This window comes from Polyodon spathula, chromosome 13, assembly GCF_017654505.1.
Source record: "Polyodon spathula isolate WHYD16114869_AA chromosome 13, ASM1765450v1, whole genome shotgun sequence".
In the NCBI taxonomy this organism is placed as follows: domain Eukaryota; kingdom Metazoa; phylum Chordata; class Actinopteri; order Acipenseriformes; family Polyodontidae; genus Polyodon; species Polyodon spathula.
The window spans coordinates 22,294,056-22,321,811 of NC_054546.1; the positions used below are offsets into that span (position 1 = coordinate 22,294,056).

Sequence of the window (27,756 nt, forward strand, 5' to 3'; positions counted from 1 at the left end):
ACACACACCAGAGGGGCAAAAAACTAACCCTGCATGTCTTAAAATCCCGAGACATCCTCGCGCAGCAACACAGGAAGGGAACAGAGTCTTGTGTGGACATCATGTTAGTCCTAAAGAGATAATAATCCCAAGTCCATTTTGAGAAATAGGGCTAATGTCAACATCGACCCCAAGCCCTCACATGCTATGCACTCTGGAGATCTGACAAGATTTGGCAGGTGTTAGCAATATGCCATACATTCCAACTAGCCTATCAGAGGTCTGTGTGGAGCTGCTAGCATATGATATACCTGTCATATCCTTTCAGATCTCCAAAGTGCACAGGACAGGAGGCCTTAGGGTTGACTTTCAAATTAGGTCATACTTGTCTACCTGGCACACAAATCTTGTGAACAGTTAGAATGGATACATCATGCATCACAAAATCACCAGTACATGAACCCTCAGATCACTTAAGTGATAACAATGTAGAGGTATTTCAACCAGACCTGAGTCAAATATATTGTGCTTGATTTACTTTGACCCAGGTCTGATTCCCATATTTAGATATGCAGTGACCTAAAGAGTGTGGTGGTCAAGCTCTTCATAAAAGATGTTCAGCAAGTTCTGGTTTGTGAACCGTTGGAAATCGGCATACACCTACACACAGAAACGACAAACAAGTGACAGTATTCAAGATAAGTTATTTAATTTATCTTATGTACATCAAAATTGTGGAAAAACAAAACATTGGTGAAAAAACAAAGCTGTGCTCTAACCTGCGACTCCAAACGTAGAGCCGGCCAACGCTCAAGGATATCTCTCACAGGTGGGCTATTGGTGACGACCTCCTGCCGGTAGGGTTTTCTCTCTCCTTAACTTCTTGCATTATCTCCAGCCTCCGTCTTTCAAGACTTGACAAGTCCTGTCCTTTGGGGAAGTTGGGCAAAAAGTTCACTTCAGCACCCTTGGGTCTCTGTTTGAGTGCGATGATTAATTCTCTAAAACAGGCATGCCACCATCTCGTGGTTTTTTAAATGTCCCCTTGGGTGACTGAAGAGCATTGATTCTGAGAATGGTTGCTTGAATGTGCAAAGGGGACAGATGAAAGACATATGTTCCTGACCCTGACCTGCATCATTTGTAGCTTGCATAGAGTGGTATTGTGATAAATGTGTTTTGAGTCCATTGAACGAATGAAATGCACAAACACAATCATTGTAGAGACACAGAAGTGGACTGACTCTTGAATAGTGACAATGCTGAAGGCGATAGTGTTTTAGCAACTCTGTCCTAGAGTGAAATATGGCTGCACACAAATTACAATTCCTAGCCATTCCATTCCATTAGCAACCCGGAAGCATAATAAATGTTATTACCCTACATGGTAAAGACAAACATGTTTGTCACAAATATAATCCAACATGTTTTTGTAAGTGTACCTTTCACTGCTGGGATATAGCATTGGGCCTATTAGCTAGATGAGCACCAGCATCCTTTCAGTCAAGTCTGTAGAGAGAAAGAGAGATCTCATTAGCAAAAATGAATTTATGTCCCAATTCCTAAATTTTGAAACATGACAAATAATTTGAATCCTTAAGTACTTGGATAACTATACATTTTCATTCAATGACGATTAAATCAGAGCTCAGTGGCTAAATTGATCTGCAATAGATTGTAACATTGTCATCTCATACACTGAGATTTAAAAAATTCAAAGAAACATGGCAAAATATCAATGTCACCGCCTTACCTATGTACCTCCCTAACAGTTTCAAAACAAAACAAAAAAACCTCAGCTACACCAAGTTAAAGGCTGCTAATGTTAAACCTATCTTGTCATAGCCACATGGTCCTCTAAGGAGCCTTCATTTTGTGCACCTGGTGCCACCAAGCAATTGTCAAAAACATGGTTATCCAAATTTATAAATTTCTTCTGGCTTTTTCCAGGCTAGCAAGCTACTAAAGTTATTTCTGGCTAGGCTTTCATTGCTACATGCAACCTATTTGAAACGAATGGAAGATTGAATTATTTTCGTTAACTTCAAAGATAGATTAGTTTGAAAAATAACCAGAAATATTTTAGATTTTTAGCCATCCTCCTGGCACTTATTCAATTCGTGCTCAACTCAACTGTGTTAGCTAACTAGCTTTTTGGTTTAGTGAGCTGACTTACCAGGCTTGCGGTTTAGCAGAAATGAACTGTAAAATTATAACAAACTCTACCAACTTGATCACGATTTGAACGTTTACTGTATGCAATTTCTCCACCGCCGCAGACAGAACAGATTAAACGTTTAGTTAACCTACAATATTTATCGAACTCCTCGAAGAGCCGCCATATCAGATGATTTTTCTCGACCGTGCAATCCAACGTCGATGACGTTTTTAACGTCACACGTTAATAAACTCAAACTGAAAAGATTTGTATGTCCACAAATCTAATATCAAAAGTTATCGTTACATAAAATCCCACATATGATAAATCTGAATCAAAAACAGAATTGCTACAAAATCAAAACTGAGTTGCAAGTTAAGGGAACCCAAAACATTTGTGTCAGTACTACTATTTTATACCTTTTGTGTTTCCAATACTTAATTTATTCAGCGAGTTCAACTATTCGGGTTTACAGTGTAACAGGTTTATTTTTCTGTATCCCTGGATTGCAATTTCAATAGCGCCTCTTTTAATGGACAAAAATAAAATAAATAATATTTCAAGTCGTTTCTTTGTTAATTTCACATTTTGCTTTTTTATTAAATTTAACAAGCCGTGTGTATCCAGACAGGATAGCTTTCATTTTCAGCACCCCCGGTTTGAAATTCGTTCTTGCGTCACTGGTCCACGATACAGCCATTAGTAATGTTATGAGGCAGTGACAGACTACTGTTAGTCAGCCGCCCTTGATATCCGGGGCTGCGTGTTACACACAATACACTTGGACCTCTTTAGTTATGGTTTAAGAATATGGAACTTGCTGCAGCTCCACGCTCTGCCACCATTCAAATATAGGTACAGTAATTCTAAATCCCTTTTCAAGAAATATGAATTTACACAGATTATGTATTATGCTACCACATAATCTTTATATTGATTTTATATCATAGCTTTTTTGAGCGATGGTGTTAGTGTGTTTTAATTTGAATGCTGTCAAGTTTTGAACAGCAATATGTTGTAGTGTAGTTTAGTGAAATTTAAAGACAATTTCGGGTGTACCAAGGTTAATAACCCTTGTAATTGTTATCTCATTGCAAGTGGTCATGTACACGTATTACAAATAGACAGTGTATTTAGTTGACCCTATAATGTATAGTATGTTACCATCTCTAGTTATTTGTTCTGTAAAAATATTAAAAAATTTGGAAGGTTTATATTTTAGTTAAACAGTCGATGAGATAACAGTCAATGGAAACATGTTACATTTGCAGACAGTAATCTTAGTGTTGAGTGAGTATTGGTGTTGCTGTTCAACTTGGTATTGCAGTTGGCACCAGTCAAGTTTCTGGAACTATTAGCTGCAAAGAGTTTTACAAACAGTAAGGTATAGTTAGAAGCAGGCGATGCATGTTCTTTTGCATTGCAAACTTTGTCATCTTCATTTCTGACCTGTTTAATGACGTTAGCATTTGTTTATTTTAGATCATTATTAACAGTGCTTACTAACTTTTCACACATAAAAGTAATTTTTAAAAAATGTTGCCAACTTTTGCAAAGACTCCCAAAAGATGCATATATGTTGCATTGGTTAAAAAATAAGTTTGGTTAGTAAGCCTGGTAAAAGGCGATATTAGTAGAAACAGTAAAGGAAATTAAACACAACATGTTCAGAAAATGTGCAAACACAACATAAATGGCCCCATTGTATGTTTAATAGAGCTGAATACACAGTTTGCTGTATAATTACAATAATTGGAGTGTGGCAAACAAGTTTTACAGGATTATGAGCAATTATGTAAGGGTGTGTGTTGAGCTGTGTGTGATTGCCTGCTATAGCAAGGGGTGTAGCTGCAGTATACCGTGTCATGACATCTGAGATTACTTTTTTATTTGTGAGATTTATTTCTTTCTGCAACAGGGAGTGCAGCCCTGTTCAGTTATTTTAGAATGTGGGTAGCCCCCTCTGCCAGTGTTATTTTGTGTTTGTTTATAGTGCCTTGCAAAAGTATTCAGACCCCTGACCAATTCTCTCATATTACTGAATTACAAATGGTACATTGATTTTGTTCTGTTTGATATTTTATTTTTAAACACTGAAACTCGGAATCAATTATTGTAAGGTGACATTGGTTTTATGTTGGGAAATATTTTTAAGAAAAATAAAAAACTGAAATATCTTGCTTGCATAAGTATTCAACCCCCACACATTAATATTTGGTAGAGACACCTTTCGCTGCAATAACAGCTTTAAGTCTTTTGGGGTAAGTATGTACCAGCTTTGCACACAGTGTCAGAGTAATTTTGGCCTATCATTCTTGGCAGATTTGCTCCAGGTTGTTCAGGTTGGTTGGACGACTCTTGTGGACCGCAATTTTCAAATAGTGCCACAGATTCTCAATGGGATTGAGATCAGGACTTTGACTGGGCCACTGTAGGACATTCACTTTTTTGTTCTTGAACCACTCCAATGTTGCTTTGGCCTTGTGCTTGGGATCATTGTCCTGCTGAAAGGTGAATTTTTTAGCAGACTGAAGCAGATTCTCTTGCAGTATTTTCCTGTATTTTGCTCCATCCATTCTTCCTTCAATTGTAATAAGATGCCCAGTCCCTGCTGATGAGAAGCATCCCCACAGCATGATGCTGCCACCACCATACTTCACTGTAGGGATGGTGTGTCTTGAGGCATGGGCAGTGTTAGGTTTACGCCACACATAGCGCTTTGAGTTTTGGCCAAAAAGCTCTATCTTGGTCTCATCTGACCACAAAACCTTTTCCCACATCGCAGGTGGGTCACTCTCATGCTTTCTGGCAAACTCCAGATGTGCTTTCGGATGGTACTTTGAGTAACTGCTTCTTTCTTGCCACCCTCCCATACAGGCCAGTGTTACGCAGAGCTCTTGATATGGATGACTGGTGCACCATTACTCCACTCCCAGCCACTGAACTCTGTAGCTCCTTCAAAGTGATTGTTGGCCTCTCTGTGGCTTCTCTCACAAGTCTCCGTGTTTGAGTGCTGAGTTTGCACTGGTGTGATGCAGCTTCCACTTCCTGATTGTTGATCCAACTGTGCTCACTGGGATATCCAAACACTTGGATATTATGTTGTACCCTTTCCCTAATCTATGAATTTGTATTACTTTATCTCTAACTTCTGTAAAATGCTCTTTGGTCTTCATTTTCCTTCAGATTCACAGCCTTACCAATGATCCTTCAACAGTGGGGTTTTTACCCAGAAAATGTGACAGTAACTTTAATGGTTCACAGGTGGAGGCTAATGGTAAGGTAATTTTGTCCTCGTTAGGGCAATTTCTTTCATCGGTGCAAATTGGGAGCTTCCACAGCACAGGGGTTGAATACTTATGCAAGCAAGATATTTCAGTTTTTTATTTTTCTTAAAAATATTTCCCAACATAAAACCAATGTCACCTTACAATAATTGAGTTTCAGTGTTTAAAAATAAAATATCAAACAGAACGAAATTTCGATGTACCATTTGTAATTCGGTAATATGAGAGAATTGGTCAGGGGCCTGAACAGGCACTGTGTGTGTGTGTGTGTGTATGTATATATCGATATATATATATATATATATATATATATATATATATATATATATAATATATATATATATATATATAGCTGTTCCTTGTTTACACCACAAGTAACCTGTTGGGTGAATCTTTGAAATGGATTAAGGAATGACATTTTCTTTGTGATGTCAGAAGAGTTTAACAAATAGAATAGCCTAAGTAGTGTAAAAGAGGGTCAGCATATGGTTCAGTGTGCAAGAAAATGGTCTGATACCATCAGAGACAAGGGAAACTAATCAAGTCAATGAACAATAATTATGTTATGATGCTTTTAAAACCCTTGTCAATCTCAATGCACTTGTGGAACTTTAATTCCCAAGTTTTGTACAAATCAGCTTTGTGGATTCTGCTCAATGCTGGGGCAAACACACTTTATTCATGTTCAAATAATATTCCAAAATCTAAACACATTTTCAATATTTTTTTGTATTAGTCATTAACAAGTTCTGGGATATAAATTAATACAAATATGGTAATTTTTCCCCCATAATACATTTTATGTGTCAAGCAATGTTTGTTCAAATATTTTTCTAGTGCTAGTTTAGCTCCAGTGGTTTAAAAGGGTCCAGTTTGCAGTACAGAATCCTCATGTCATGGACACAGTGCAGCTTTGGAAATGCCTAACAGCATTTTCTAGAGAGCACCAAAAGAGACTGAACAGCTTTGTTGCTTGACCAGGTGGCTGATTATTCAAGGTGTCGCCTCATTCCCTTGTAGGGGGAGGGGGAAAGTGCTGTGGTTTACTGTCTGTTAATAGCAGGTGAGTGCTAAGCTCAATATCACTGTCAATAGGATGTAAGTCTGCTATGGGCAGATCAGACTCCTCTGATTCAATGAGACAAGTCTGCAAGGGGTTTAATTTGTTCTGGAGGGAGTTCTGGTACCTACCGTGCACTATTTTGACCCAAATGTCCAATTAGAAGCATGCTCGTGCAAACGCCTATTTTAATTTTAAAACATGATATCTGGTACTATTTTATGTTAAAGAAAGTTCTTAGTTTGCATGCCTTACTGTCTGGTAATCTATTGCTGTTTCACTTCAGTGGTGTCTTTAGGGTCAAAGCACGTCACTGGCTGAAAGTGTGTTCGAGTTAGCAGTTAATTTCTTTATGGCAGGACCCTTCTAAACATTTCCCATGGTAAAAGCTTAGCAAACTCTAGTTATAACATCGTGACAGCATAGGTAAGCATTGTAAAGAATAGCGGATATGGTAAACCTTGTTAAAAATATGGCAAACTGTAGTAAACTATGGTAAATACACAGTATAACCATGGGAAAAGCATGGGAAAACTGAACAATTATAGAGCAAATATACCATGGTAAATACTTAGAAGGAGAAAGAAGGTGCTGAAGGGGTGAGGGCAATTTCATTCCCTTGGTAAAAGTATCTAGGAAGCGCAAGACTACCTGAAAGTACAACATGCAAACATAGCTTTGTTTAACCTAGTATCACACTAGATATTGTTTTTAAATTGAATTCTGTGTTGGCCTTGCTTCTTTAAGAACTGTATAGGTCAGCTCTAGCTATATACGAACAGGGAAGGGTTATGGAATAATTATCCTGTGCTGCAGATGAAATGACACTTCACATTTTCCATATGTCTGGAGAACCACTTATCCAGTTGTCTTAAATCTTGTTATTATCATTATTTAGTTTAAATAATTGAGAATATCAGATTCTAGAGACAATAGCGGTGTCTCTCTTTACCTGTCACACTTATATTTTTGCATTGATTTGGAGAATTGCTTATCAAATTGTGATTAAGCATTTCATTGCGAATACTCCCTCTATACTGTTCTGTACATACTGTTGCTATTCGTCACGGTCATCAACTTTTCCATCATATGGAGAGCTGTAATTTTGAATTTACAGAGCGATGTAGGAAGCATGTTACAGAACCACTGATATTGGCAGCATAGCGGTAGTGTGAGTTTGTTTACAGTGTTACCAAGAGCCGGTCCCTTTCAGCTGACTCTGCTATTCTCATCAACATTGCCCTGCATCTCTGACGAGGCATGCTACTGGAGCTCGGGGGTCGGATTCTCTGCACTCTGAGATCCAGCATAGTGTTCTCAAACAGGAGCCAGCAGCTCACATTAATAGAAACCTTTCATGTGATCCACCGCAAGGTTAGAACACACTCACACAAAACAAATAGGGGTCCTGTGAACTGAAGAATATGAAGAACAGACCTATAGAAACAGGAACAAGACTCTCCCACACGTGTAACATGTCCATGGGCAATCGGTAAGTGGAGATTCTCTAGTTTCTCACTAATGTTGAGTAATTGATGAAGTCAAGTGTATGGAGCAACAGGAGCTTGTAATGCATGTCAGCAACATGCTGGAGGAATATTATCTCTCAATATTGAATAGAAACTACTTTATAAATGACTTCAGGTCAAACATGCTGGAGGAATGCTGTCTCTCACTATTGAATAGAAACGTTAGGTTACTTGCTGTAACCATGGTTCCCTGAAACAGAAGACGATCACCATCAAACATTATTTATGGGATATGCTTGCCCATTGGGTAGGTATCGCTGAGCTGTCTATACCAGAGCTGCCTATAGGCCCTTCCTGGGATGATGCACTCAGTCCTGCTCACCGAGGGATTAAAACTGTCATCCTGAGGAAGCCATTTCTCTTTTTTCCATCGAACCCATAAGGGCGAATGTGACCACATGATTGGTGGTTGTCTTCTCTTTCAGGGAACCAGGGTTACGGTTCCATTTCAATAACGTTCCATTTCAATTCAATTCGACCACCAACGAACATTGTGTATGGGATAATGTATGCCAGAGCCATCGCGAGGGAGAAGGAATGGTAGCATATGAGGGATGCATCAGAACCGCATAACCCAATGGTTAGCAGTGTGAACTTACACCTTTAAGGACCCTTGTGCCTAATGAAGGCAGAGCAGGATCTACCACATTAAGGCGGTAGAACCTGGAGAAAGTATGCGGTGTAGCTCAGCTAGCCGCAGTACAAATATCAGACATCGAGGCACCTCTGAAGTGGGCCCAAGATGTAGCCAACCCTCTAGTGGAGTGTGCGGCTACCCTGCCAGGTGGAGGCAAGCCAGCACCATCATTCGCAGTTGAGACTGTGTCCAAAATCCAATGTGACAGATGCTGCTTTGAGAGGGGTTGTCCTAGGGTCCGTGTCCCGTGACAGACAAAGAGCTGCTCAGACTGACGCAGAGCTCTTGTCCTATCCACATAGCATCTCAATGGCCGCACTGGGCAGAGGAAATTTATCCTCCGTTGAAGCAAACACTGGTGGACGGAAGGACTCCAGTTCCACGGACTGACTAATGTGGAAGGCTGTGATCACCTTGGAGATGAAAGCAGGGTTGGTGCTCAGAGAAACCCTGCTGCCATCCTCCCAAATATGCATATAGGAGCTGTGCACAGAAAGCGCCTGCAACTCACCGACCCGCTTAGTGGAGGTGGTAGACACGAGGAAGGCTGTCTTCATAGACAGTTACTTCAACTCTATGGAGTGTATGGGCTCAAACGGGGCCTTCCTGAGAGCCTCTAGTACAAGATTAAGGCTCCATTTGAGGAGAACAGTCCTCCTAGGAGGGCGTAATCACAAAGTGCCTTTAAGAAACCAGGTAGCCAAGAAATGTACATCCGGAGACACCTAATCTACAGGGGCATGGCATGCAGAATTAGCATCCAAATACATTTTCAATGTGGAAGATGATCTTCCAGTATCAAGCAGTTATTGCAAAAATTGCAAGATAACTGTCACGGGGCAAAAAAGTGGGTAGTAACTTGTAGACAAACACCAATTTGGACATGCTTCCACATGTACGCATACAGCGACCTAGTGGAGTCAGCCCTAGTGATCTGCAGAATAGCCCCCACTGTGTCAGATAGCCTTAGGGCCTCCTGTCTGACTGAGGAAGCGGGCTCTCCCAGGGCTAGCCTCCTAACAGCTGGCATAGAGTTGAGAACCTTGTTCTCCTGGGTCACTGAGAGAACACTAGGAGGACTGTTGCTTTTTCTAACCGGACCTTCTCCAAGAAGGCCGGGAGCAACGGTATTGGTGGAAATGCATAGAGGAGCATTCTCGACCATTCGTGCAGAGGTGGGAGGATATCCTCTCTATCTCAATATATCTGGTACTATATTATGTTAAAGAAAGTTCTTAGTTTGCATGCCTTACTGTCTGGTAATCTATTGCCGTTTCACTTCAGTGGTGTCTTTAGGTTCAAAGCACGTCACTGGCTGAAAGCGTGTTCGAGTTAGCAGTTAATTTCTTTATGGCAGGACCCTTCTAAACATTTCCCATGGTAAAAGCCCAGCAAACTCTAATAACACATAGTGAAAGCATAGGTAAGCATTGTAAAGATAAAAAACATGGCAAACCGTAGTTAAAAAACATGGCAAACCGTGGTAGACTATGGTAAATACACAGTATAACCATGGGAAAAGCATGGGAAAACTGAACAATTATAGAGCAAATATACCATGGTAAATACTTAGAAGGAGAAAGATGGTGCTGAAGGGGTGAGGGCAATTTCACTCCCCTGGTAAAAGTATCTAGGAAGCGCAAGACTACCTGAAAGTACAACATGCAAGCATAGCTTTGTTTAACCTAGTATCACACTAGATATTGTTTTTAAATTGAATTCTGTGTTGGCCTTGCTTCTTTAAGAACTGTATAGGTCAGCTCTAGCTATATACGAACAGGGAAGGGTTATGGAATAATTATCCTGTGCTGCAGATGAAATGACACTTCACATTTTCCATATGTCTGGATAACCACTTATCCAATTGTCTTAAATCTTGTTATTATCATTATTTAGTTTAAATAATTGAGAATATCAGATTCTAGAGACAATGGCGGTGTCTCTCTTTACCTGTCACACTTATATTTTTGCATTGATTTGGAGAATTGCTGTCACAGAGACGGCCGAAGTGGGCGGCGTCAGAACCAGGAAAAGTAATGCAATACACAAAACACAGGACGGATGAAATGAAGTGATGAAGACGCCTGTTGGCGCCGGTTTAATACAAAATAAAAGGTTTACACAAACACGAAAAACACAGGACACGGCACTCTACGCCAAAATAAATAGACAAACGAAAACAGACTAAACTTAACAAAACGGTGCACGGACAGACACTGACAAACACGGTGAGCGGATACTTTCTCCTCTTATTATTATTATTATTATTATTATTACTACTACTACTAATTTCCTCCGTCTCCAATCCCGTTCTCCGCTCACCGAACACCCAACCGCCAGTATGTGACAACGTGCATCTATATATACTATTGTGCTGGGATTCAATTACCAGTTAATTATTCACTTGAATCCCAGCACGTGAATTAATAAAGTGCAATTCCCCGTGCTCACATATTACTACATTTTACTTGCACGTGAAGTGCTGTGCAATCCTCGTGCCTAAATACAAATATACATTTTTAAACACTCGTGTTACACAGACCCGTTTATATCCCGTGTACCAATGTCTATACACCAACATTTAAACACACCACACGCAACACATAACAGATAATATACACAGGGGCGGGCACTTTGTTACATATACCCCCTCCTGTGCAAAGCACACATGGCCTCAATGGCCACCTCCCCCCTTAAAAGCCCAAAAGTCCCGCCCAAAGTCCTTGGCCAGGACCAGAGGCTTCCAGGGGCCCACAGGTCGTAATGCTGTCAGCGGGGTAGCATTCTCCTGCCAGGGTAGTCCTAGCAGCGGAAAGGCTGCTTGGGGTGTGGTCTCCTGACCTTCCCCCTTCTTCGGCGCCGGCAGCTCCCCTTGGTGGGGCTTCAACCACCGTTCTTCCTGCAGGGAAGAAACTGCAGAGGGAGCAGGTCTCCGGACCTCCCCCACGATCTCCGGCGGCGAAACTGCTGCTGGGGTTGGCGGTCTCCAGACCTCCTCCCCCTCCTCCGGCAGCGAAACTGCTGCTGGGGTTGGCGGTCTCCAGACCTCCTCCCCCTTCTCCGGCAGCGAAACTGCTGCTGGGGTTGGCGGTCTCCAGACCTCCTCCCCCTTCTTCGTGGCCGGCAGCTCCCCTTCGTGGGGTTCCGGCCACAGTACTTCCGGCTGTGATGCGGAGCGGCGGGCAACCCCAGGCGATGCAGAGCGGCGGGCAACCCCAGGCGATGCAGAGCGGCGGGCAACCCCAGGCGATGCAGAGCGGCGGGCAACCCCAGGCGATGCAGAGCGGCGGGCAACCCCAGATGCAGATGCAGATGCAGAGGCATCCTTGGGCGAAGCGAGGCTGGCATCCTTGGGCGAAGCGAGGCTGGCATCCTTGGGCGAAGCGAGGCTGGCATCCTTGGGCGAAGCGAGGCTGGCAGTCAGGACAAGCTGGGGTGCGGGTGTTGGCCCTCTTTTCGGCCACTGCAGCCGGGAGGTTCTTCCCCGTGCTTCCCTCAGCAGCCTATGCAAGGGCTGCTGAGGACCGCCAGCATCTAGTCCTGGCCCTTCTGGTGCAGGGAGAGGCAGCTCCTGCTCCTCTCCCCCTGATGGAGGTGGAGGCAGAGGAAGCTCCAGCTCCTCTCCTCGTGATGGTGGGGGAAGTGATACCAGCAGGCATTCACCCTCTGCTGGTGGGGGAAGTGATACCAGCAGGCATTCACCCTCTGCTGGTGGGGGAAGTGATACCAGCAGGCATTCACCCTCTGCTGGTGGGGGAAGTGATACCAGCAGGCATTCACCCTCTGCTGGTGGACAGGGACCCAGCAGGCATTCACCCTCTGCTGGTGGCGGAGGCAGAGGCAGCTCCTGCTGCTCTGCTCCTGCCGGTGGAGGTGGCGGAGGCAGAGGCAGCTCCTGCTGCTCTCCCCCTGCCGGTGGAGGTGGCGGAGGCAGAGGCAGCTCCTGCTGCTCTCCCCCTGCCGGTGGAGGTGGCGGAGGCAGAGGCAGCTCCTGCTGCTCTCCCCCTGCCGGTGGAGGTGGCGGAGGCAGAGGCTGCTCCTGCTGCTCTCCCCCTGCCGGTGGAGGTGGTGGAAGCAGAGGCAGCTCCTGCTGCTCTCCCCCTGCCGGTGGAGATGGCGGAGGCAGAGGCAGCTCCTGCTGCTCTCCCCCTGCCGGTGGAGGTGGCGGAGGCAGAGGCAGCTCCTGCTGCTCTGCTCCTGCCCATGGAGGTAGGAGCGGCGTGTAGTCTCCTGGTGGTGGAGGTGGGAACGGTGTGTAGTCTCCCCTTGATACAGGGGACTGGTGCGGCTCTCCCTCCCTTGCAGGAGACTGGTGCGGCTGTGGAGACAGCGGTGGGACCTCTGCCTTCCTCTTCCCCTTTCCCCTTCTCTGCCACCTCCTCACCTTCCTCTCCTGCGGCAGTTCCTCCTCTCCTTCCTGGTAGGGGCAGCGCACCACCAGGTGCCCAAACTCCCCACAGGCAAGGCACCAGCTCTGGTCCTCCAGACCACCGAGGAACTCCTCCAGGTCCTGGCAGCCATCTCTCCAGTCCCAACCTTCCATGTTTTATTTTTTTTGTTCTTGCTGTGATTTTTTTTTTGTTTTTTTGTTAAATTTTTTTTTTTTTTTTTGACAAAACACCTCTCCTGGTCTGACGCTTGGAGGCGCTGTTATCCCACGCAGGACACCACGTGTCACAGAGACGGCCGAAGTGGGCGGCGTCAGAACCAGGAAAAGTAATGCAATACACAAAACACAGGACGGATGAAATGAAGTGATGAAGACGCCTGTTGGCGCCGGTTTAATACAAAATAAAAGGTTTACACAAACACGAAAAACACAGGACACGGCACTCTACGCCAAAATAAATAGACAAACAAAAACAGACTAAACTTAACAAAACGGTGCACGGACAGACACTGACAAACACGGTGAGCGGATACTTACGGTGATTATTATTATTATTATTATTATTATTATTACTACTACTACTACTACTACTACTACTACTACTAATTTCCTCCGTCTCCAATCCCGTTCTCCGCTCACCGAACACCCAACCACCAGTATGTGACAACGTGCATCTATATATACTATTGTGCTGGGATTCAATTACCAGTTAATTATTCACTTGAATCCCAGCACGTGAATTAATAAAGTGCAATTCCCCGTGCTCACATATTACTACATTTTACTTGCACGTGAAGTGCTGTGCAATCCTCGTGCCTAAATACACATATACATTTTTAAACACTCGTGTTACACAGACCCGTTTATATCCCGTGTACCAATGTCTATACACCAACATTTAAACACACCACACGCAACACATAACAGATAATATACACAGGGGCGGGCACTTTGTTACAATTGCTTATCAAATTGTGATTAAGCATTTCATTGCGAATACTCCCTCTATACTGTTCTGTACATACTGTTGCTATACGTCACGGTCATCAACTTTTCCATCATATGGAGAGCTGTAATTTTGAATTTACAGAGCGATGTAGGAAGCATGTTACAGAACCACTGATATTGGCAGCATAGCGGTAGTGTGAGTTTGTTTACAGTGTTACCTAGAGCCGGTCCCTTTCAGCTGACTCTGCTATTCTCATCAGCATTGCCCTGCATCTCTGACGAGGCATGCTACTGGAGCTCGGGGGTCGGATTCTCTGCACTCTGAGATCCAGCATAGTGTTCTCAAACAGGAGCCAGCAGCTCACATTAATAGAAACCTTTCATGTGATCCACCGCAAGGTTAGAACACACTCACACAAAACAAATAGGGGTCCTGTGAACTGAAGAATATGAAGGACAGACCTGTAGAAACAGGAACAAGACTCTCCCACACGTGTACCATGTCCATGGGCAATCGGTAAGTGGAGATTCTCTAGTTTCTCACTAATGTTGAGTGATTGATTAAGTCAAGTGTATGCAGCAACAGGAGTTTGTAATGCACGTTCGCAGAATGCTGGAGGAATACTGTCTCTCAATATTGAATAGAAACTACTTTATAAATGACTTCAGTTAAAAATGCAGAAAGCTACTCGGTGGATCTCTCGTGTTAGCTGTTCCTGGGTTTGTTGTAAGTTCTGTGCTATGAGTTTATTGTTTGTGTGTGTGTACATGTCTTATTGCATATAGATGTCACCTTGTCCAGTCTGAGTTCAAACTGTGAAATGATTTGTGTTATGAGACACCTTATACATGACATATTCACTTATTATAAATCAGTAAGTATTACCTGTTATTAACAGATTAGTAGCATGTTAATATGTTTTTTATTGCTATTTAGGTAATATAGTGACTTTTTCCCCTTGCTACCCTCCAAACGTAAGTAAGTCAGTAAGCTAGATGTTAACAGTACATAAACTGAATTATAAATCACTGTTAAGGATTTGTCCCAGTTTCAGTTAATCTTGTTTATAGATGTCATCTTGTGCATGGAACATACAGCATAGTTCTGATGTAAAAACAAACAAAAAAAAGAAAACTACCCTTTTTAGTTTAACAGTAGTTCATGAGTTCAATCTTGGTGTTTGTGATTTATAATGAGTTAATATATTATCTGTAGAGTGTCTTATTATAACAGAAATTATGTGTTCTGTGAAGCCTGGTTGTATTCTCAGAGCTGTAGGTACGTGCAGTGCAGTGTTCTGTGAAGCCTGGTTGTATTCTCAGAGCTGTAGGTACGTGCAGTGCAGTGTTCTGTGAAGCCTGGTTGTATTCTCAGAGCTGTAGGTATGTGCACTGCAGTGTTCTGTGAAGCCTGGTTGTATTCTCAGAGCTGTAGGTACGTGCACTGCAGTGTTCTGTGAAGCCTGGTTGTATTCTCAGAGCTGTAGTATGTCCTGTTAAGCAGCACTCGGAACAGAGATCCCCTTTTGTCCCTTGTTGATGTTTTTGTTTTGCTTCCCCGAGCAACAGCAGAGCTTGCAGGCCGCTGATTATAGAACCTCCTGTCTAGTTGTTTTAAACTTTATCTTAGTAGTGCCACCAGTTAGCCATTTAATTTAGTCCCAGTTGTGTCTGGATTAACACAGCCACTTTCTATAACTGAATGTATACACATGCTAACATTAAAAGATGGATGCCAAGCTGAAAAAAGGACTTTAAATTGAGAACAACTGCTCATGTGGGTCTAAATAGGATTCAGTGTACGCGGGGAAAGGAATGTGACAATAGACAAGTTAGTTACTGCAAATGTACTCTATGGCAGAAAAGATTTAATTTTGGGCAGTTACTAGTAGGAAACCTTCCCATCATTAGACTATTGCTCTATTTAAAGTGACAGTGTGTAACACGCAGTGATGCGTGATGATGCACTGCTGCTACTGATTCTAAGCCGTCATTAATATCAGTTTAAAAGCTCTGCTGTTTTGCATATTGGTTAAGCCACTGGCTTGAGCTGTGTGACTACTCCGGTTTGCACCCAGCCTGTCCTGGTACACATGCTGACACATAGCGCCATGTCCCACTCTCTTGAGTTGTGTGAGTTCTCCGGTTCACATCCAGCCTCTTTCCTGGTATACATGCTGACACAGAGCGCCATGTCCCACTCTCTTGAGTTGTGTGAGTTCTCCGGTTCACAGCCAGCCTCTGTCCTGGTATACATGCTGACACAGAGCGCCATGTCCCACTCTCTTGAGCTGTATGAGTTCTCCGGTTCACAGCCAGCCTCTGTCCTGGTACACAAGCTGACACAGAGCGCCATGTCTTCAAAGCATTTCCTTCACTTTTAAAGTAACTCCTGTTTTTTTAAAGGAGAAAAAGATAACAAACACTTTGAGAGTGCTGAAGAGATTATATTACTTAGTTGTTTGGGTCTTAGTGTTTAATCTCTTTCTAAAACAGGAGTTCATTAAAGACTGGAATAATTGCTTTGAAAGTACAACCCAAAATGTTTATCTAATAGTAATATCGAGATATAAATATCTTTTAAAGGGTGCCTTACAGCCTGGAATTAAGATGCATTAAAATAGTTTTTTTTTTTTTTTCATTTATCTACACATTCTACCCCACAACTTCCAAGTGAAAAAAAACAAATCCTAGAAATTTGTAGAAAATTATTAAAAATAGAAACTGAAATAGCTTGGTTGTATAGTTGTCCACCCCCCTTGTAATAGCAATCCTAAATTAACTCAAGTGTAACCAATCACCTTCAAAATCACACACCAAGTTAAGTTGCCTCCACCTGTGTTAAATTGTAGTGATTCACATGATTTCAGGATAAAATCAGCAGTTCCTCTAGGTTCCCTCTGCTGGGTTGTGCATTTCAAAGCAAAGACTCAACGATGAGCACCAAGGTGCTTTCAAAAGAACTCTAGGACAAAGTTGTTGAAAGGCACAGATCAGGGGATGGGTATGAAAAAAAGCCTTGAATATCCCTTGGAGCACAGTCAAGACGATTATTAAGAAGTGGAAGGTGTATGGCACCACCAAGACCCTGCCTAGATCAGGCCGCCCCTCCAAACTGGATGACCAAGAAAGAAGGAGACTGATCAGAGAAGCTACCAAGAGGCCAATGGCAACTTTACAAGAGCTACAGGCTTTTATGGCCAAGACTAGTCAAAGTATATATGTGACAACAATATTCCAAGTACTCCACAAATCTGACCTGTATGGTAGAGTTGCAAGAAGGAAGCCATAACTTAAGAAAGCCCACCTTGAATCCCATTTGAAGTATGCAAAAAAACACTCAGGAGATTCTGTAGCCATGTGGCAAAAAGTTTTGTGGTCTGATGAAACTAAAATGGAACTTTTTGGCCTAAATGCAAAACGTTATATAATATTGCCAAATCTAGGTGTGCAAAGTTGGTAGAGACCTATCCCAACAGACTCACAGCTGTAATTCCTGCAAAGGTGCATCCACCAAGTGGAGACTTATCCAATTATAATCTTTCAGTTTTGTATTTTATATATATATATTTTTTTTTCCTCAATAAAAACTTTTTTCCCCTTAATAGTGTGGAATATGGTGTGTAGATAAGTGGAAAAAAATCCTCATTTAAATGCATGAAACTCTGAGGCACTGACACAACAAAATGTGAAAAAAAGTTCAAGGGGGTGTAGACTTTCTATAGGCACTGTATATTACTCTGCAGGCTTATTGGCTGAAATGTTAATAATTGTTAATGTTAATAAAGGCCACCTGTTTAATTTGTATTGTGGGTATATAGTACTAAATAATCTCAACTTTTAACATCGTAGCAACATTGATTTGCAGTCCATCTTTTCTTTTTCTGAGGCTGTCGAGGATGTCAGATCCAGATCCAGTGGTCCCTTCACATTTCACTATTCAATAATGCACTAATTTGGTTCATTAACTGTTAGGCTATGATGACAGTAAATTGCAAAAGTTTTTTATTTTCCTGTGTAAGGGCACGGTTTGATCCTTTGCTGTTCAGTAGCTGTTTAACATGGGTGCTGGGCCAGTTCTTTCAATCTGAAACACTACCAGTTGCTTGAAATGAAGACCTGCTGTAGCAGCTGATGCTGTGGAATCTATTTATAAATGTTACATATTGGGGTCAGGGGGAGGTGATTATTTAAGCTTATGTGACATCAGCTACCATTATTACACTGGAGATTTATTTTCCTGGTGTGTTTTATTAATGGATCTGTCAACAAAAACCCGAAGCCATCAGAAATCACAGCAGTATTTACAAGTCCTGCATCTTTTTGACACTAATTTGAATGTTTTCAACATTTGTTTTAATTGACTGATTACCAAAAATATTGACGTGTTCTTGAGAACTACTCAAAGAGCTGAGTAAGCCTAAAAAAGCAAATAAGCAGTCTTTCTATCATTCTTTCTCCACTGCTGTGCCTATGCTCGCCACGTCCCCCAGCACCACCCTGAATTCTGTACTTGTCACGTCCCCCAGCACCACCCTGAATCCTGGACTCGCCACTTCCCTCATCACCACCCTGAATCCTGGACTTGCCATGTCCCCCAGCACCACCCTGAATCCTGTACTCGCCACGTCCCCCAGCACCACCCTGAATTCTGTACTTGTCACGTCCCCCAGCACCACCCTGAATCCTGGACTCGCCACTTCCCCCATCACCACCCTGAATCCTGGACTCGCCATGTCCCCCAGCACCACCCTGAATCCTGGACTTGCCATGTCCCCCAGCACCACCCTGAATTCTGTACTCGCCATGTCCCCCAGCACCACCCTGAATTCTGTACTTGCCACGTCCCCCAGCACCACCCTGAATCCTGGACTCGCCACTTCCCCCATCACCACCCTGAATCCTGGACTCGCCACGTCCCCCAGCACCACCCTGAATCCTGTACTCGCCATGTCCCCCAGCACCACCCTGAATTGCCACGTCCCCCAGCACCACCCTGTACTCGCCACGTCCCCCAGCACCACCCTGAATCCTGGACTCGCCACTTCCCCCAGCACCACCCTGAATCCTGGACTCGCCTCGTCCCCCAGCACCACCCTGAATCCTGTACTCACCATGTCCCCCAGTACCAGCCTGAAGTTATGTTCTCGCCGCCTTCTTTCCTGAACCCCATTTAAATATAAAATATTGACTATATCACACCAGATTAAGCCACCCTTGAAATTATTTTTTTTTATAGCACTGTGGAACCCCTCCTGGATTTTATCACCCACGAATTCATGGTTACATTGGGATCACCCCTATAAATCGTGCCCGCGGCAGTTTTTCTTAAATTATGGGTGGTGAACACACTTCTAGCGGGTCGTAGCGTGGGAAAATAAAGAAAGCTTTAAACACGTTTTCCAACAAAAGCGCCACAGCAGTCTGTTGACAGCGTTGTTCGCTTATTTTGTGCTTGTACGTACTCAACATTTTTTTTTTGTTTTTTTTAATGGCTTTTGCCATATTATCAACCAGTTGAATATCTGCATTGTCTCTGTGGTAGCCCAATCATAAGTTAGCTGGGTGGAACATAAACTGTATCTGTTTCAGTTGCCGGTACCGACTGTAAGTTTAACCAATAGGAGAGTCAGATATCTGCCAAGTTTTACGCAGCTGTCCAATCATAAACAAGCAGAGGCTGTTCACTGTATTCTGCATGAAAATTGAAGGCATTCGTGAGCAAGGGCGGGGTGTTAATATTCCGGGTAAGCACTGAATCACGCCAACTGTTACTGAGAAAAATAATAAATTTCAGTATTTAGAATTTAATTTTCTATCTCTGTTTTTTATTTTATTTCACCAGACAAGGGAAACACCGTAGTATATTTTGTTACCAATCCACTTTCTCTGAATAATTGTGCTGGAGATGAGCATCTTTAAAGCAGAGTATGTTGACAGATTTGTCAAACCGAAACAAAGCGAGATGCTATCAATCCTCTTTTATTTTAGTTTTTTCATGGTTATTTGTGTAAACATGCTATTTACAAATATTTACATTGCGTATTTTATATACATTATTAAAGAACAGGCACAGCACGCACAATTACTTCTTGAGACTTGTCCTTATCAGAATGAGCCAAGAATAACCCCACTTGATTCTCTTTGGAATATATATGATTATATATATATAGATTATATAAATATATATATATATATATATATATATCTATATATATATATATATATATATATATATATATATTATATTAAATATATATATTATATTTAACAACATATACAGCGTTTTTCCGTCACACATTCTGTCCTTGGATACGTTATCAGTCGTACGGGCGTTTGTCGGTTCATTCTAGTTAAATACGGCCATGGGTTTAATGAAACTCCCTGGTGACTATATCAAACATGGTCTACCAGATAGATCTGTCTCAGACAGAAATTATATATAAAAAAAAAAAAATACTAGATTAATATATATATTATATAAATATAAATATAAATATGCCAACCAACCTATTAAATCTATTTAAAATAACAATATTTAGCAATATTTAATAAGTGATGGTCAGTTGTATATATTATGGCTGCACAAAGTATTTTAAACCTAAGATAATCACCACCCCTTTAAATGACATACCCTTTCTATCATGTGGGCTGCAGTGGGCTTGTGTAATACATGTATTTCAGGTCTGTGACATGAACAGGAATGTGAGAGAAATCAGAGCATGCTGTTTGTTTATGTTGTCAGCAAGGTAATCTCAGCCATGTAAATAGTTTCAGAAGAACATAAGAAATGTTTGGGAACAAGAAAAGGTCATTCTGCCCATCAAAGCTCGTCCCTTGTTAGCACACCATTCTCCCTTACTGTGGGATCTAATTTTAAAGCACAGAATCAACATTTTTTAAATCTTTCCAGTGTTTTAGATCCTACTACTTCACCTGGTAGGCTACTCCATGCATTTATAACTATAAAAAAGTGCTTCCTAACTTCTGTTCTAAATATACTTTTACTCAGCTTCCATTTATGCCCTCTTGGTCTTCCTTCTGCTCAATTTGAAGTAGTGTCTTGGGTCTACTTTATCTCGATCGTTTGTGATTTCAAAGACTTTAATCAAGCTCCTCTTTCCCTTCTTTTTTCTAAGCTGAAGAGGTTTCATTATTTTGACCTGCCCTCACAGCTCACATTATTAAGTCATGGGATCAGTCTAGTTTCTCTTCTCTGTACCTGCAATGATGTGTTTTTTGTAGTGAGGTGACCAAAACTGTACACAATATTCTAGGTGGAGTCTGACTAGGGCTTTGTATAATCTGAGCATAACCTCTCTAGACTTGTATGCCATGGTTTTTGCAATATAGTGTAACATTCTGAATCACAATACTGTAACATTTAAAACCATAATTCTAAGTCATGTATAAGAAGTCAATCGCGGTTTCAGATTTGTCATAATTCCTGTACATCTCATCCTGTGTACTGATGTCATCCACTGTAGTCTATAGCACCATATAACTGTATACTTGTGTCATTTTACCTCATTTTATGCTTAAGAAGTGTGTGTTGGGTGAGGACTGGATTTAGTTCTTGGATCGTGTCACTGCATATTCCCTACAGATCCACTAGGTGGAGTATCATTTTGTTTTACATTATATTTCATATTCATCTTCATATGAAATGTATTCAAGCCCCTTTGTGACTGTCCAGCATGAATTGCAATGATTTGTTTGTTTATTTAGCAGACACCTTTATCCAAGGTGACTTACAGAGACTAGAGTGTGTGAACTATACATCAGCTCATAGAGTCACTTACAACAACGTCTCACCCGAAAGACGGAGCACAAGGAGGTTAAGTGACTTGCTCAGGGTCACACAGTGAGTCAGGGGCTAAGCCAGGATTTGAACCCGGGACTTCCTGGTAAGCCCTTTTCTTTAGCCACTGGACCACACAGCCTCTGATTTGACATGTTGACTGCAGGTATAACACAGTATGGTGGGAGGGTATTGTTTATTGGAAGAGGAGTAAATGGAAAACAATTACAAAGCTGGGCTCTATTTACAACACTACCAGCTGAGTGCATGTAGACAGTGATCAGTTCTGTCCTGTGTCTCTACCAGCTAAGTGCAGTTAGACGGAGTGATCAGGCCAGTGTTTCAGTGGCAGTGTGTTAATGCACTCCATACCTGCAAGTGAGCTAATCCGAACACGACCTGGTCTCTGCCTTGAGAGGATCATTTTATTACCACCCCCGTGGGGCTGCTATATATATTGAATTGCTTCACGCCCCCTCACTATTTTGTGGCAGACTTGTAGGACTCGAGTCGCATCTTTCGTGACTTGGACACAAAAATATACAACCCTGTGTGACTCAGATTCTAACATTCGTGCTCTGTGACTCAGAGATATTAAATACATGCCCTTTTTTGTTTTCTATTACACAAGTAATATTACAGTTACTAGGAAACTGTGTACAATAAAAAACTCACCCAACAAAACATTATCTAATTACTGGTTAGCCCTGTTGTCTTTGCAGCCAATCATAATAAGAATAAGAAATTGGAAGTGAGTTAGGTTGTAGCATAAACACCCCTCCACATAAATCCAACTGGAACCATTGCAGACTAAGTTTTTTATTCCTCTTTTGCATTAAGTTTTATAAGCAATAAATAATGTCAAAATGGTAAACAAGTAATTGATTATTTGACTTCTAAATGTTTTAACCACTGTAGAAATACATCCATTTTGAATACTGCATTCTTGAAAAATATGAAATTAGATTTTGCTGAGCTCCCTAATTCTCTGGAATATAATGTATTTGTTTGCACTAAAAACAGTAGATCATTGGTCACCTTAATCATTTTGAGTTTACTGAAAAGGAAAAAAAAAATTCATATTCAAAAATGAATAATCATAAGTTATAATCATACTTTTAGAGCTTAATTCATATCAGAAATTTGCTGTGTGATTAAATGATCTGTGCTTTGCTTCTAACCTCCACTCGTTCCCACACGCCATCACTGTTAGCAAGCAACGTCAATGAATTCACCTGGCAAATTCAGTAAAACTAGGCACTAAAGTCTCAAATCGAAAACAGGCAGATATATCAGACTGATATGACAGAAGGACTGATTGCTAGCAAAAAAAGAATGGCAGAATAACTTAATACCATGAAAATAACTTTATGGATGCGGGAAAAACACATTAACAATACGATGTGCAGCATTGTGAACCTACAGAAAGGGGAAATACATAGATATAATACATTTTTGTGTAAAAGAGAAAAAAACTACATTGTTATTTGAAATCAAATTAACTGAAGCACAGTCTCGTAAATGCGTCATTGTATTTCAGACTTAATAATAAAAGTGCAAATAAAATGAAAGTGAAACATAACGTTTCGGCTTTGCAAAACAAATAATAAAAATAATACTAAATTAAGAACACCGTATATATACAGTTCTGGCAATATCTAAATCCGATTGGCAGATTTTACCTGAATTGTAGTCAAAGTAGAAGCTATAGTCAGAGGTGAAAGTAACTTTAATTTCTTACCGGTGTAGTGTTATTTTCAGGTATTGGTTAAAAAGTGGTGCTCAACGCATTGCATTTGCTCGCGCTGCCTAAACAGCTTCCGCTAAGAAAGCAGGGAAGTGCCCATTAAAATAAAAAATCTGCTGTTTTTGTCTTTTACATCTTTTTAAAATTGAATTTATCATATTTTCCACTCATTTACATAGTTTTTAAAGAAATGTATCATTTTTCCACCATGAAGAAAATAGTGTGCAAATATTTATCATATGCAATACATTGTGTCTTGTACATTTATTTCTACTTGTGTAAGTTTACGGTGGACTTCTCGTGAATTGTTTTTTCTTTTTAGAGAAAGTAATTGTCTGTTTCCAGTTTAAGTTTGTAAAATAATAATGTATAATTAATAGTAAATGTACTTCTTTTTGACAATAGAAAAACACCCATCAAATTGCAATTGATCGCACATGTACCAAAATCAGCATGCACCACTTGCAATATGACAGTGTACCACTTTCTGACATCACACAGTCAAGTTTTGGTATGCATACCACATTCTGACGATGCACCACTTTCTAACACTACACCGACTCTCTAGTCCAGTTTGCGGCTTCTATCACAGTGAAAAACAACGTCCACAAATTTGAACTTAAAGCGTACCTATAAACTTCAGATACAATCAAGCAGTATTCAAATTCCAGTTCCAAAGGAAAGTAAAATAGTGACAAACAAGTTGAAAAAGGCATTCAAACAGAATAATCTAGCTAGAAAAAATAAATTGGACTCGAATGACAGTGACTCGGACTCGGTCTTGGACTCGGACCCGAATGAAAGTGACTAATACTCGAATGATAGTGACTCGGACCCAAATGATAGTGACTCGGACTCTGTCTTGGACTCAGACTCTGATGACTCGGACTTCAAGGATAGTGACTCGAACTTGAATGATAGTGACTTAGACTCGGACCCTGATGACTCCAACCCTGATAATAGTGACTCGGACTCTGATCCTGATAACTCGGACTCGAATGTTAGTGACTCGGACTTGAATGATAGTGACTTGGACTTGGATCCTGATGACTCGGACTCTAATGATAGTGACTCGGACTCGAATGATAGTGACTTGGACTCGGACCTGATGACTCGGACTCAGACTTGACTACAAGTCTGCTGAGTGGCTTTGGGTTCTGTTGCTCCAATATTGAATTCTGTGACCTTCAGCTGGAAGGTAAGGAGGCCACCACTTTTGTAACAAATACCAGTCCTTGCAGTTATGAAATACCCACATAACTTCCCAATGAGATTTTTCTAAAACTTTTCTGTAAGGGGAATACCATGCATCCATACCTTTGGCCAGCAGAGGTCCCTGTAGCGTCAACTGGCTGTACCATCTTCTACACATCGCCCTCACAATACTGTATGTGGGGTCAGATATCAAGTGTAATTTAAGGTGGTATTGCAAGTTCTACTACTACACGTTATCAGTACCGACTACTGATTCCATCAAACATTGAGGTGTAGCACCTTAAAGCACCTCAGTGTCAGCTGTTAACAAGGTGATCTCATAGGCTGGGGTGATTTAATGATTTAGTGCCTATGGTGCAAAGGTGGGTGAATCATGCTGAATCAGTACCACACCCTATACCCAGTCAACGTGTTGGAGCAGGTTTTACTGATTTTGTATACAGAGAAATCTGTTCTTACAAATGAAATACTGTATACAGTATATACTAGAGGTTGTATAACAGTTTGAACCCAGAGATTCATTATTTACAGCAGTCATTCAGTAAAGTAAATAGTGAAAATCAATACAAATAAAACAGTAATATGAAGATTGTTTGGGGTGTTTGGAACTAAAATCAGGACTAAACCATTGGTGCCAAATAACAACACAGTGAAAACCGATAAACCTCAGCAAAGTAGTATTATACTAAAGAAAAAGCAGGTGTGGTATAAGAGTGTTATCACCCTGAATACATAGCAAAGCAAAAAGCAGGACCAGAGTTTCTCTACTAGCTTTATGGTTGCTATTTTTAATGAGATGTACACGTTTTATTATTGGGGTGGTGAGATTAAACCCAGATGGCTATTTTAACATTGGTCATGCTGTATAGATGTATCACTGCCTGTTTTCAGTGTTTTAAAAAAAGTCAATCTCTCCCTCTCTCTCGGCTTGTGAGAGATAGCACAAGCGGTCAGAGAGAACAAAACTGTGATGAAGTGCCAAAGCAAGTATTTATTAAAGAAAAATAAAAACAAAAAACAAAGGGCACAGGGCTGAAGCAAAAGGTTTACACAAAAATACAAATCAAACAGTCAGGCTGAGCAATACCTTCACTGACTTAAGAAATCAAAGAAAAGAAACAAAGTCAGCAAACAGACAGACAGACAGACCTTCCATGTGGTCTCCACTTCTCTTCTAATGGAGCTCTAGGCTACCTTTTATAGGATCTGTCTGGAGCCTAATTAATTAATCATTAGCAATTATCTAAATAAGGAATTAACCCCATCCCTGCCACCCACCACCAAACACCCATAAATATACTTGGGCAGATCACTCTGCCATAAAGCTTCAGTGTTTAAATTCACCTTTTTAAATATGTGATGTGGTGTTTCTTTTGAAGTGAAATCCTCGGTTTGATCCTAATTGAAAGCATTGTCATAAATCACTTGATATGACTGTCACTCAGCTCAAAATAATATGAAACTGTTTTATCTTTTCTTTTTTTAACTAATTTATTTAAACAAAAACCCCACATATCCAGACAGAGGCACTTCCCTGGGCAGCAAGCTTTTATATCTTCCATGTTTCTAATGAGACAGTAACATGACAGTGTGCTCGTCACAGACACAAAGGGGTTAATGAGCGAGACTCCTCTCTTGTCTGGGAAAGTGCTCTATGTGCATTGGGGAGCTAATAAAACCTTTCATTAACTCTCCAGACTCTCACAAATCTGCTCAGCACATGAAGAAACTGTATCCCCCTCATCATCCAATTGGCATATTTCACAATAAAACAGCTCAGCCAGTCTGCCAACCCTTATTTCACACTATTTCATTCTTATGGCATTATTTGATATAGGAAGTTAATAGCAATTCCATGTGAATTATACAAGTATGTATTTTACTTATTAAACTAAGTGACAGTCTACAGTCTTGGAGTCCACTAGGCCACAGGCCTGACCATAGCCCAGGGTGTCTGGTCTCTCATATCCCAGGACTTCAAGGCTGGGGTGTTTCAAACGGTCGCATGACTTCTAATGCTTCAGTACAGCTAGGTTTGTTGGTTTTCTTGTTTCAGACAAAAAAAACCCAGATCCATTTTAGATTTCCATTACACGAGAGTAGATGTTAAAACTTGCTGATTTGAACTCTGCTCTCGCCAAGATAAGCACCAACTAAGACGTAGCTTTACAATAAACTAATGTGATCCATATGTGTCTCCATCCATTTGCATTTCCTTCCATATAATGATGTAGATATCCTTCTGTCATGTTAATGCTTTCGGAACTGTTGGAATAAAGTATTTATCTGACTTTATTCTGATCCTTTACTAGGAGACAGTTTACAATTGTATGGATGAGAACTGTCCATACCTACACTAGTAAACAGAACGGTGTTTTTGATGGATTGTCTTGACACAACTTCAGCCAAGAGGACCCAGGCGCAGATGCTGGCCTACAAGATACTTTTCTAATGTTTCTGCAACCCAAATGCAGGCTGTCTTCACTAATGCCTGTAGAACTGAAAAACGCTTTTGGTTGTATGAATCAATTTTTATTATTTTTAAAACACCTTTATTTTGTATCACTTCACATTTTGGCTTTCCCATAATTATACGATATGCTCATTTCTTTCAGTCCACTCTTGTAAGTGTGTTTGTTACGCTCTGTCTGACTAGGAGAGTGCCCCCATAGTGTTTACAGTGTTGCGGATGCGATGTGTGACTGGAGCGCATGCTCTACAGTGGGGTGTGGGAATACTTCAATCAGGATAGAAGAGTTGCATTGCTAATATGGAGGGTTCCCCTCATAAATGATTCCCTGTTTGTGTCCTGTTATTGAGATGTTTTGACAGTCATGTTAGGCAGAGCATGTTAGAGGGGTGGTGTGATTGGGATGGGATCACATTGTGTCTCTGTGTTGGATAGTGTTTGAATCAGGTCCTAGCGTTTATACCTACAAAGGGTGGTTACTGTTTACAGATGGTTTCCAAATCATGTAGAACCTGGGTTAATGGAATCTGACTAA

General features: G+C 41.2%; 1 protein-coding gene and 1 long non-coding RNA gene across 4 annotated transcripts in view; one reads left to right on the forward strand and one right to left on the reverse strand.

Annotated features, from left to right (window-relative positions):
• Positions 1 to 553: 553 nt before the first annotated feature.
• Positions 554 to 2,372, reverse strand: LOC121325410. Of its 2 annotated transcripts, none has more exons than XR_005951340.1 (4): positions 2,290 to 2,372; positions 1,422 to 1,488; positions 759 to 909; positions 554 to 639 (listed from the first exon to the last, which is right to left on the reverse strand). It is a non-coding gene; the product is annotated as an uncharacterized LOC121325410 (long non-coding RNA). The 2 variants fall into 2 exon arrangements; XR_005951339.1 differs by having other exon boundaries at positions 2,156 to 2,331.
• An 11,957-nt stretch (positions 2,373 to 14,329) lies between these two features.
• Positions 14,330 to 27,756, forward strand: part of tacc2 (transforming, acidic coiled-coil containing protein 2) — a 186,837-nt gene continuing 173,410 nt past the window's right edge. Inside the window, exon 1 of one of the 2 annotated variants that reach the window (XM_041268161.1) lies at positions 14,330 to 14,505. The gene's annotated coding sequence lies outside the window, so the exon portion shown is untranslated. The remainder of the gene's footprint in view (positions 14,506 to 27,756) is intronic. The other variant, XM_041268162.1, reaches the window with a different exon arrangement.